The following is a 12,336-nucleotide window of genomic DNA, read 5'->3' on the forward strand; positions in this document are numbered from 1 at the left end:
GGGCGCTGACTTTCTTATGTAGAAACAATAGCGAAAAAAACTGCTACAACAAAATCAAACAAGCTCACGTGTGCTTAAATCTTTACCTAAGTCTGTCTGTCTAAGCCTAGAAAGGCAATTAACAAGTACACAGTTTATGAACTATAATAATCCTAGCCTAGGAATACTGACAATGAGTTGAGATTTGGCTCACTGTGGCCCAAATATGGCAGCAGTTGTTATGGGTACTGCTACAACCTCCCCTTCCAGTCCAACACACCAGCAAACCACGGAACATCCAAGCTCTTTGTCTAGGAAAGAAGAGAAATACCTGGATTCCTTCTTCTCACCAAGAGGGAGGAAGAAATCTTCCAGAATGCCAACTACTATTGAAGTAAAATAGAAGCCATGACAGCCTGCAGCTCTCCTAGCCCCCGTATGCTTTTTCTCAGTTACGGTTTTAGAAGGAAAAGGATATGTCCATATTGGCAAGTAGCAGAGCTCAAAAGGGCTTAGATAAGTAGAGCAAAACAGTGCAGGGCAGCCCAAATCCACCCACACACATTGCAAAGGCATCGCTTCAGCTCTAGCCAGGAGGCCATGCATGAAAAGCCCACCGGCAGCTGAAGGACACAAAGTAAACTCCTAACACAGATATTCTGGCTTACGGTCACCCGAAATTAATCTGGTCTCCCCATAACGCAAACGGAAGCACAGTAAGTGGGGGTGGGACAACTGCAAGATCCCCTTTCAAGAGACACTCCAGAACTAAGGGTACACACGTGTACCCAAGGGTAACAATAAAGAGTTCACTGACATAAAAATATCATTCAGCACGTATGAACTGTATGCAGGATGCCACACCCTGGTTAAAACCAGTATTAGTACTTTAGGTAGATAACACCACGCTAACATTTATCTTCCTTGTGCTTTTTGAGTACTAAGCCTGATATTTCCTTACACAGAATAGATCTGTTAAGAAACCAGTACCTTCTGCAAGGACAATGTAGCAGAGCTCTCCAGCCACATGGGCTGTAGGACGGGCCAGACCGCCCCGACGCAACTCGGGCAGTGATCAAACCGCACGTTCCACGTCGCGTTTCATTTACTCGTAATGGAGCGCCGGGTAACGCCACAAGACCTCGCAGGATCTCACGCCTCGAGACACCACGAGGGGAACTGGTCGAAAGCATTTGGTAGGTGACCGTCTTTGTTAAGACTCACTTGTGCCACTAATGATTTCGGGTTTTGAAGAGGAGTCTAACCGAGAAAGGACTACTGAAACTTGTTGTAAGGCACTGAGCGCATCGCGGCCGGAATATGGTTTACAAGTAAGATTCCTGCCCTTTTCTTCATAGCCGTGTTACTCCCCGGACTCTGTACTGAGGCATCAATTTTAAGTATACGTAAGCTAAGTTGGTTACAAGGTGGACTTTGTGCTAGCAACATAAAAATTATCTTTAGCAAAACAGAATTTCTACTTTACTGGAGAAATGTACCAAAAGAAATTGTGGCATCTTGGAGGGTTGCTAAGCAACCGAGAGCTCCAGTGTCACTTGTTTGTGATCAATTCAAGTCATTCATCAGGCTCTGAAGCACCAGCTCAGGAATTCCAGCAAATCTGCGCCTTGGGAAAGCCACGGGGACTTCCTGCCGCACAATAACACTTTCTTTCCTCCAAGATAAACTTTGTAGATGTTCTTTTGATCTGTGTGATATGTTAATTCATTAGTCTTAACGTAGTGCTAATGGGAAAAGCTATAATTAACTAACTACAGCATTGTAACGCATGCAAGATAAACTGAACTAATTAGTAGTGTTTAAAGTAGTCCCTGTCCTCTCCCACTGGGGAAAGGAGCGGATCCCTCCTTATCACAGAAGCAACTGTCCACAACATCGTTTTATGTAACGTATGGCCAACTTTTCTTCATTTTTCCTTCCAGACATAAGCCATAAAATATATTCTTATTGGCAAACAAGATGGCTACAATCCCAGCCGCTCGAGGTGCACATAAGTGGTGTGAATAATGTAATCTTCTATTTAAACAGAGGTTTATCCACTGGGTTTCTTGGGATAAGGAAGTGGACTGTTATATTTTCATTCATTAAGTTTAATTACTGAAGTAACACATACTGAATGTCCATAATAATTATATTCATTCACACTGGGAGTGAGTTACATGTAATCAAAGCGTATACAGCTGAAGTACAGTCTCTTCATTTCAGCTTCATATTCAGGGTTCATTTTACTCCTATTCTGATAAAAAAATCAATAATGAATTGCAAGAGTTTAGAGAACAAACTCGTTTCACAGCCATGTGTTGCATACGATGAAACTTCTACAACTCTGGGGCTGCCGACAGGTTTTTGTTTTTTTTTTTTTTACTAAAGATGTTTAATGACACTTTCATGTATATCGTGCAATATTCCTGAACGAACTCTATTGCCTCCTGCAACCCTTGGCACCTTATCTTTTGCATCTTAGTTTAATGTAACATAGTCTGGTCTTGTAGTTCTTCTGTAAGCCGAACTCCACTGGCAGCAGATGCTTGGCCTAAGTAAGGGCCACGGAAACTGGCTAACAAGAATCTTCTACTTTACTAAAGAGGTGTTGTTTGGGTTTGGGTTTTTTTTTTTTAAAGACAAAGAAAAAAATCATTATTTTTAAGCAACAGAAAAGTGTTCACTCAGTAGGAGTCATGCACTCTAATGCGTCAGAAAAAGCCAAGCAGAGGATCACGGGAAGCAATAGCCAAAGGACCATCTGCACAGCTCCAACAAAGCAGTGTCATACATGGGCAAAAACTACATATGCATTTTAAAGTGCAGGTTTTTCCCCCATCTCCTTCCCCCAGACATGTACCAAACTCATAATATTTATTATCTATTGCTTATGGAATGGTATTTGGGAGAGCCACATAGCAGGTATTTAACTCAGTCACATCAGATGAACCCTCGACAGACAAACACAAATACCACCTGTCAAGTGTCCGGTGAACTTTTCCAAAACACATTTCAAGAAAAACTCTTCCTAGGTAGCTCTGAGAAGCAATTCACTCGCTTTATATCTGTTGAGTTATGGTTGAATACCTGCATGTTACCCAATATATCATGGCTCAGCCCTTTACTACCCAAAAATAAGAAGCAAATTAACATTAGTCATAGAAGCGATAGCTGAAAAGTCTATTTACATTTACTGTGTCCGACTATTAGAAACCAGAATCTCCTCGCGTTATGAAAACCGAAATGTAGCTGAGGCCCCTGATGCTCTGATCGCGCAACACAGATTGATAACGCACAGCACGCGACACTGAGGTTTAAGGGATCTTACAGCTCCCCTGGAGTGCAACACAATCACATCACCTCCCCAGCCAAAAACAAAACAACTGGGGACGCTTCCAATTATTTAGGGATTGCAGGGAAAAAAAGATTAAAATACTCTCCGAAACCATTACGAAGGAAAGCAGAAACAAGTGTTTGCCACAGATGGATGACATCCGGGCTCGCAAACTTGAACCCACCTAAATCAACATGAGACCGAGCACTCCATCCCCCGGCGACCCCGCCTTCGCCCCCCAGCCGCCCCCTCCCCGGGCTCCGCAGGGTCCCGCACCCCCCTGCAAACTTTCCCCGGCTCCTCCGCCCGCCGCGCCGGGACCGGCTCCGGAGCCGGGGGCAGCCCGGACCGCACGGCGGGGATGGGGGAAGGGGAGGGGGCCGGGACCGGGACCTGCCCCCCGGGAACCCCCCGGGGACCCCCGCGGCGCTGCGCCCCGAGCCGCGGGCACCTGCGCGCCTCTCCGCGGGGCTGAGCCCGGCTCCGTTTCCTCATTGCTTTGCAGGGCGAAGCCCGGCGCTGGCTCTGCGGGACCAGGTGCGGCACAGGGAGGGGGAAAAGGATTATTTATTTAAAAAAAAAAAAAAAAATCATTTAAAAAGGCTTTTGGTGAAAAGGCAGGGCGAGCGGAGGCGGCGGCCGGGTACCCGCGGTCCCAGCGCCCCGCACCACCCGGCAGCCCCGAAGGGGGACCCGAAGGGACGGGGACGGGGACGGGGACGGGGACGGGGACGGGGACGGGGACCCCCCCCCGCCGTTACCTTGAGCCCGGAGCGGGCAGAGCCGGCGGGGGGCGGCCGGAGCTGCGGGTCGCGGCGGCGGCGGCGGCTCCGCAGCCCCGTCCCGGCGCTCCAAATTAATCGCTCCGCCCCGAACAAAAAAAAAAAAAAAAAAAGAAAAAAAGAAAAAAAAGGGGGGGGGCGGCAAAAAACCCTCCCAAACCCAGCCCCGCTCCACACCCACGAGAAGGAAGAGGGGTCCCTCCGTGACTGGCATCAGTATCTCCTCCGGCAGAGCTTGCAGGGAGCCATGGCAACGAGCCCCCGCGCCTCCCCAAACCTCTGCCCGCCTCCCCCGGGGGGCCGAGCCGCCCCCGGCCCCGGCCCTGCCCCGGCCCCTGCCCGGCCCCCGCGGCGGCTCCCACCTGCCGCGCCCGGCGCCCCCTCGGCCAGCGCCGGGAGCCAGCGGCGCCTCCGCCCCGCCGCGCTTCTCCGGGCGGCACCTGGGGATGGCGGGGAGGGAGCCGGGGAGGGAGGGAAGGAGGGGAGCCCCGGCCCGGCCCGGCCCGCCCGCACCTCCCCTGCCCGCCCCCCGCCCCGGGGGGGCCGCGCCGCCGCCGCCCGCCCCGCACCGGCAGCGGCCCCGCAGGCTGGGGCAGGGGGGTCTGGGCACGGCGGGGCGGCAGGTGCCGGGATGGGGAGAGGGGGGCACGCCGGGTTCCCGGCCAGCCGAGAGCCAAAGGGGGTCAGAGGATAAAGACATGGTCGAATTGGGGGGAACTTCCCACCGGCAAGACCCCCCGCGGCTCTCCCCTCGGCGCGGTGGCGGGGGCCTCCGAAGGCTGGTAAAGGAGGGAACGAGCGCGGTCAGGAAACCCACCAATCCCCCCGCCCCCATTTTACCCTTCTCTCGGGGTGCAGAAGTGTCATTTCTATTCAGAGGAAAGGATGAGGAATCAGAAAACCTCAGATGGGGATGGCCCTCCCCGCCCTGTCCACCCCTGCGCTCTCCCTTGCTAAAAATCCCACGCATTCATCATCGCAGCACCTAGTGGTTTATATATTCAAACCTTGGAAAATCCATCTTCCCCTCAGTTTTTGCAAATTTTTTCCTATTTTTTTTCCGCATGTGCTCCATGGCGCGCGTGCAACCACAAAACCAGATCAGGTTTGTGCATGTGCTTGAACACTTGGACTTTCTTACCTGAATGGTTTATTTCTGCAATCCCTTTGTAGAACGGGCTAAGTTTTTAAGCGATCGGTGAAGACAGTCATCTCAAAACTGCTAGTCATTTTCTTGAGTACTCCATCCAGAGACACCATGGGGAGGTGGTGAAGGTCAGACATAATCATTTTCATGAGGGCTCGGACTTCTCAGTTTTCTGTCTCGCTGCTGACCTTTGGGTGTTTTTTCTTTTCTCTGAGCTTTGTCTAATGCAATGAACAATAATCATAAAGAGGCATTCACAGACATTAAACCATAAAACCACCCTACCGAATCACAGTTTGCACTCATGGGGATTATTATCATTTGGGTTAAAGATTTTTTCGGACAGTAGCAATAAGCATTTGTTGATGTAGTGGCCAACTCGTGTTGTTCATCTCCAGCAGATTTAGGTAAGTGAGCTTGCTTTCTGGACAGGAAGTAAATAATTAAATTTAAGGAAGGATATTATAGACTAAAGTGGTAGTAAAAGAAAAAAATGTGAAAATTAGTAGGGAAAAGAGTAGAATAATTTAATATACTTGTTCCGTGTTAAGAAAGCAAATTCAAAACTCTATTATAGTAATGTTATGCTTGATATTTTAGTCATGCGAACTAAGGCAATTCATAGATACAATTTTCATATTAAATTACGTTTAAGTCAACTTCCGTCGATATAAATGCCAAACTTCTCACCCAACGCATGGAGAAAAGCTTCTATTATGTAAGGAAAGTGCGCTGCGGTTGCTTAGAAAGCTCTGACGTTGGGTTTCTGTGCAGCAGAGGCCCAGCCCAGCACACACAGAAGGAGAGGGGAGTTCTCCCTTTGAATCCCGCTCTCATAGCCAAATCCTGAATTGACTTACTGTTTCATCCAAAGACAGTAAAATGCTATATTTACAGCACATTGCTTTCCAAAGCAACCAACAGCTAAGCAACAGGGCTGTGCCCCCGTGCAGCGGAAACCTCTGAAAGTAAAGGGAAGAGGAGACAGCTGTAGAGGAATGGCTCGACCATGTCAGGGCTGCCGACGTACTGAAAAGCCGTTTGACCCAGCATAAACGTGGCCATCAGAGATTGAGTCAAAATCCAGAGATGCCTGGAGATTTACTGAAGCGTTGGCAGAAACTGAAGACGCCAAGGGTGGGAAGCAGTGCTCTGCTCGTCTGGGAGCGGAGATAACAGAGCTGGCCGGAGAGCCGGGGAGAGCTGGCATTGCCCCTCCTGCCATTGCCAAGAGGATGAAAAAAGGGGGGGCAATGACTCTTACCCACTTCTGGCCAATACTATCCCCCTCCTGGGATGCCTCGGCTGTACCAGGAGTTTCCAGGTTGATTTCTGCAGGGCTCTGGCATAAAGAAGAGAGACAACAATTTAATTACCTCCAGTGACTGTCTGAGGCAGGGCTGCTGCCAAAGTCAACTTCCTAGACTGCCCAATACCTACGTCGCTGCATCCACTACCCGGATACTCTGTGCCACAAACAGAAAGAAGCCAGGCTTGCAAAATGCAGCGTCCTCTTAGACTTTCATTTCCCTGCCTAGCTGGCCCAACTTTTAGATCCTCCCTGGCAACACGATTTCCCCAGCATCTTCTCACATTTTCTGGTTTCAGCCCATAATATGGAAACCATTAAATTATTTTAATTTTTCACCACAGAATCATACAGATAGTTTTCCTTCCACTAGGAAGTCGGCTGCTGGAAAAGTCAAAGTAAGTCACCTTACCAAAAACTGCTCCACACTTCCAAAACAAAATGTGTTCATGTTCATAATAAGACACGGCACGAATCACATCTATTTCCAAGACTAAGTTGTGCCTTAAGTAAAGTGTAAATAGACATAATCCAGTGCACTTCAGATTTCACTGGGTAATGAAACAGGGCAAAAGTCATAGCACTTAAGTCTGCACGGAACAAAAATGAAGACAGAGAAGCACAGTTCAGTCCTCCCTGTGTCTCCACAGAACTGCTCTTTATTTTGGGATTTCCTGCTGAAAATCAAGGAGCCTTTTCATCAAACCCGCGACTTGATGTGAGAATGAGAGAGCAGCACTGCTAGAAACATTGGAATATTGCATTAAATCTCTCTAGGCAGCTCCCGATCCCATATTTAAAAGACATGCTAAACGCATAGTATTGTCTGAAATCAAGTGTGAGAAAAAAAACTCAGAACATTTATCTCAGGAATGGTCTAAAGAAATCTAAAGGAACAGAGCGTGTGTTTGTGCCTATTGCAACTTTAACTTGCTACCCAGTTTACTGCATGTCCCTCCCTCAAGAAACACCTAGCATTTGAAAATCGGTTCCAGAGCCTGATGGGAGGCTCAGAAGATTTCCAGCCTTACTCTAAATGCCATTTAAGATACATGAAATACTCGGGACAAAAGAACAGATTGGCCAGACTTTCTTCAGAGAAAATTCATTTTCCTTGCAATTGCCAGCACATATCCCACCACCACAGCTCATCAATAAAGATGATGTAATTTTTTTAATAGGTTGATATGCAAATCTAAAGCTTTTTGTTTGTTTGTCTGCAAAAGCTGCAATAGAAACTGCATTAGAAATTTTCGACTGCATTAGAAAGTTTCAGCTCGGAGGGAAAGATTTTAACTGTAAAGGGAAAAACACAGATTAGAGTGTGCTGCATATCCTGCCAATGGTGTATTAAACATGTATCTGAGCATACATCATCAACGCTTAGCTTTGACACGTGGAAAGTTAGATGGGTCTTGACCGGAGCAGAGAAGCAAGCTACGGGCATGCAAGATAATGCTCGTCTATCCCTTCATAATGAGAATACAGGAAAACTCCACGTGATCAAAGGACAGCAAATTTAAAATGAATTAAAGGAACTACCACTTTTCACAGTTCGAATCAATCCCAGGAATTTAGGCTTTGAAGAACCTGGAGCGAAATGCTGGGATTTTTTTTTCTTAAGATAATTTTTTGAAGTCTGGATAATTTTATGACTGCTAATAACGTTTGTAACTATGCAAGCTAAGATAATAACAGTGGTAATCAAATCTCATGCTTCAGGGCATAAATTGATTGCTTGAAGGGGCTATGGAGGTCTTTCTTTTTTCCCCACTACTGAGTACATGATTTCACAACTAAGTGCATTGCAAGGGGAGTGTTTTCTACTGTGGCTAGACAATTGATCTAATCCGTAATAACAAATACGACCCTGAAATACAGCGAGGTGCCTATCTGCTTCGCAACCACTAATAGATTCAGGATCAAATTCAGGGAAACATTTGGTTCTTATTTTCCAGTTAGTTTCCTACATTTCTTTTGAAAGGAATCAGTAAGGCCTAGATTAAAAAAAAATAAACCAAACCAAAACCCCAATCCCTACAAAATTTAGGAGCAAGAATCTCAGAATTAATCTTAAAGACCCAAGTTAGGGAAGTGGGTTCCTCCATAGTTAGATTCAAATCCAAAGATCACGGTGAAAACTAACCAATCCTTGGAGTATCAAGTCACTGCGCAAGCTGACCCATGCACCTTCTTCGGCCAGCTTGTAAGAACTCACTTGTGAAGACAACCATAAGTTTCCATCAAAAAAAGAGGCTGTGGTCTCTTTTCTTTGAAAAACAGGCACAGCAAGAGATGAGAGAGCTCAGCCTGGAGATGGGGATTTAGGTTTCATTCCAAACTGTACCAGAAAGCTCCACACGAGCTTTTACTACACTCCAGGACAGAGAGAAATTGGGCTCTGTAGAACATATTTCATCAAGCAGAAATTAATTAAAGATTCAGTGGACCTCCCCTGGAGCAAAACTGCACCTCACCTTTACGAGGGCATTTGTGGAAGGAAGGCTTGAGCTCCAGCGGTGCCACAGCAGACTCTTCATGTTTTTTTCCTTCAAGCACTCACTAAAGATCCTAGAACCCATCCAAAAGCTTCTTTCTGAATGAATATATGATATAATACAATAACTTTGTAATCTGCCATATACGATGTCATTGCTTGTTAAGTGAGAATTTTCTCATTCCCGGTTTTACGTTTGGGTTGGGTTGGTTTTGGGAGGTTTTCTTGCACTGTGCAGTAGTGACGTTCCCAGATACAACGCTCCAAAGCAGCACTCTGTAGCACAGGTTTCAAGTACGTTCGTGTAGAGAAAGTACAGGTCTGCCGTGTCAAGTCTGGCTGGCCACTCCACCGTGGACACCTTCTACTTTGGTAGCCTGCCCAGCTATCCAGCCGGCGTACACCCGTTTTTGGGATGAAGCTACAGAACTGTAAGTCAAACAAAAAGGCTGTGCCTGAATGGCAGACCAACTGCTGCCCGGTCGTCCACCACACAATGAGACAAGTCCATTTCTAAAGAAAAGCAAGAACCATACTCACAAAAAAATGCTATCCAGAAAATGTATCTTTGGTCTCTGCGCTGAACTGGCACGAAGCCCAGAAAGAGCAAGCCACAACATTTAGAGGAATGGAATCGTGACTCGCGTCAGGACAACGGCATTGATCTCGTTCATTTGTGGAAGAGATTAAAGAGGCCTAGGAATAGAGATTTTCTATTTCCTGAACAGTAACTGCGAGTGACTGGGCAAAACATCAGCAAGAAGGTCCCCATGGTTGTTCTTATTCTTGCCCAGTGTGGAGGTGGGATACGCAGAACGAAGCCTTTGCCTGGGTAACCCGTGAACATAGTCATAGCGTGTTCAGTGATGTATACGAGACCTATCGCTCACCGACTACTGAATAAAATGCTTTCTTTTTGCTTTCTGTCACGGTCAACTGGCATAATTTGCACCAAATGTCTGCCGCCAAAACCCTACACGGATATAACACAACCCAATTATCTGTACTCCCCTATACAAAAATAAAACCCAGTATTTTAGAGAAATGGTTGGCGCACATTTTTCCACTGAGCGTCAAACACCTTTGGATCATAATAACAGGTAACATTACAGAGTTGTTGTAGCTACCCTTGAAACCGACCAGTCACAGTTATGAATGTAAAGACCTAATTCAGAATTGCCAGGGACCCCCCTCCCCAGTTCTGCAGAGACGTGAACAAGATGATTACTGAGGGATTCATTTGGTTTTCATGAGAAAAGAAGAAATGACACTGATCTCCTAAGACAGGGACAAACAGTGGTCTTGGCTAATGCTATCATTTGTATTCTTCCATTTTTTATGTCCATCTAGTGAACCGATTTTATTAAAATAACCTACATTAAAGTCCAAATCAAAACCAAAACACTAGAGGAGTTGTTGCTGAACCATTCGGTGCTCCCTGTGTTCCTTCACCAATTTAATCTGACTGGGGGGTTGCAGGGTGTTCAATAGGTCACCTGCATCAGCATTTTCAGTCCAGACAATTTGCTTCTAAATACTACATGGTATGATACACATTTTCCAATTACATTTCAGACTGCTTTTAGATTCTACCAGACAAACAAAGTTACATGAAGAGTAGAAGGCTTAGGAAACAACAGCATACAAATAACTGTTATATTAAAGCAATTTTTTTTTGCACAGTCAAGCTATCAGCAGTTACACAAAATTATTAATGCAAGCAGGGAAGCAATAGCTTGATCACCAACAGAAGATTTCTTTCTAAAATATTGGCAATTCTCATGTAACAGAGTACATAAATGATTTATCCCTCTTCAATGTCCTTCAGACAAGACATTCAAGGAAAAAAAAAATATACTGTGAATATCAGATACAATAATTGGGAAAACACTGTAAAAACAGGCATACTTCCACCTTACCCTTCAACCATATATATATATATATGTTATTTTTATGTGTATATATATATAAAAACTGATGTTATGGAGACCCTGGAAATTTTATTAAAAATAAGCATCACTCAGTAAATATTGGAAATACTGTCGCTAGGCCAAGGTGATGAGTATGAGCCAAAATTTACATTCTTACAGGAATGAAACTAAGGCCTCTCTTTAAAGTCTGGGGATTACCAAAACGGCCAAAATTATACTTGTAAGGCCTGATAATATACCCAAATACTTTTAGTAGACTGTGCAGGCAATACTTAGTGGGTTTGGTTTTGTTTTGGTTTTTTTTCAGTATCTAAATTAAAAGGATAAATAATTCCAAAACTTTCAAATCACAACTAACAGTAAATGGAGGTGCAGGGTGACCGGAGCCATTTGGTGAGCAGGCTGTGAGCACGCAGTACGCTTTTTCAGGACAGCCAGTAAATGCAATGTGGTGGAGCGAGGAACAAGCATTGGGATCCCTACTGAGAACCTATACTCTGAGTGGGACCTAAGTCTGAGAGGGATTTAAGAGCTGTACGTTGAACCTCATCTATCTGGAGGGCTACAAAATCCATAGCTGTATAAGCAGAGGATATTAAGTAGGTATAAAAAGTCTCTATTGCTCTCCTATTTTGTGCTGGTACGTATTTTGGAGTTCAAGTGTCTAGCTCTACCATCTGCAGCTCAGGGTGGATAGCAAACCCCTCGCTCGGATCCAGAAAGGAGTCAGGCAAACAACTGCAGCATTGGCAAGTACATCTTACAGTGAGCAATGAGAATTCAGCATGTTAAGAGGTGATTAGATCCCAGTCTGTGGCACCAGAGGGAATAGGTATTTTGTAACGGAGGGCTCCTCTATCCAGCTGAAAAAGTATAACAAGGTCTAATGACTGGCAGATGAGAAAATTGTGTGTTAATTCTTTTTTTCTAAACAGTGAATGTAATTAACACTTTGGCAAAATTTTCCTGTGGTAAATTATTCACGATGGGCCATTCTAACACCAAGACTACACGTTTTTCATAAAAATACTTTTTAGTTTGAGAAAAAATATCAAATCAGGAATGTATTATATAAGAAATTCATGATAGCTGATCACAAAGGCTGTTCTGCAGCCCTTGCCGATGCCCAGCAGTGAAGAAGGCACAACTCAGCGCAAGGTCCAGGCCAACAGCGCCCTGCAACGAACCACGGCTGTGAAGATGACCTCAAAAGTAACCCATTAATCCAAGTCCCGTCGGGAAAAAGAAACAGGTTTTGAGCCCTGTCTAGCTGTGAAGTGGCTCCAGCTGTAGCAGGCTACACAGGCTTATCCTACGCTGTCACCTGCCTGTCCCGTGCATACTAGTTTGGCTG

General features: G+C 45.6%; 1 protein-coding gene across 8 annotated transcripts in view; it reads right to left on the reverse strand.

The window, feature by feature from the left end:
* CHL1 (cell adhesion molecule L1 like) overlaps nucleotides 1-4,549 on the reverse strand; it is a 137,787-nt gene extending 133,238 nt beyond the window's left edge. For 5 of the 8 annotated variants that reach the window (XM_075095632.1, XM_075095635.1, XM_075095633.1 and 2 more), the window contains exon 1: nucleotides 4,461-4,549. The gene's annotated coding sequence lies outside the window, so the exon portion shown is untranslated. Of the gene's footprint in view, nucleotides 1-4,077; nucleotides 4,193-4,460 lie in introns of those variants that run through there. The other 3 variants (XM_075095637.1, XM_075095636.1, XM_075095631.1) reach the window with 3 other exon arrangements.
* Nucleotides 4,550-12,336: the final 7,787 nt, after the last annotated feature.

The sequence above is a fragment of the Phalacrocorax aristotelis genome, chromosome 6 (genome assembly GCF_949628215.1).
Source record: "Phalacrocorax aristotelis chromosome 6, bGulAri2.1, whole genome shotgun sequence".
NCBI classification, from domain to species: Eukaryota; Metazoa; Chordata; class Aves; order Suliformes; family Phalacrocoracidae; genus Phalacrocorax; species Phalacrocorax aristotelis.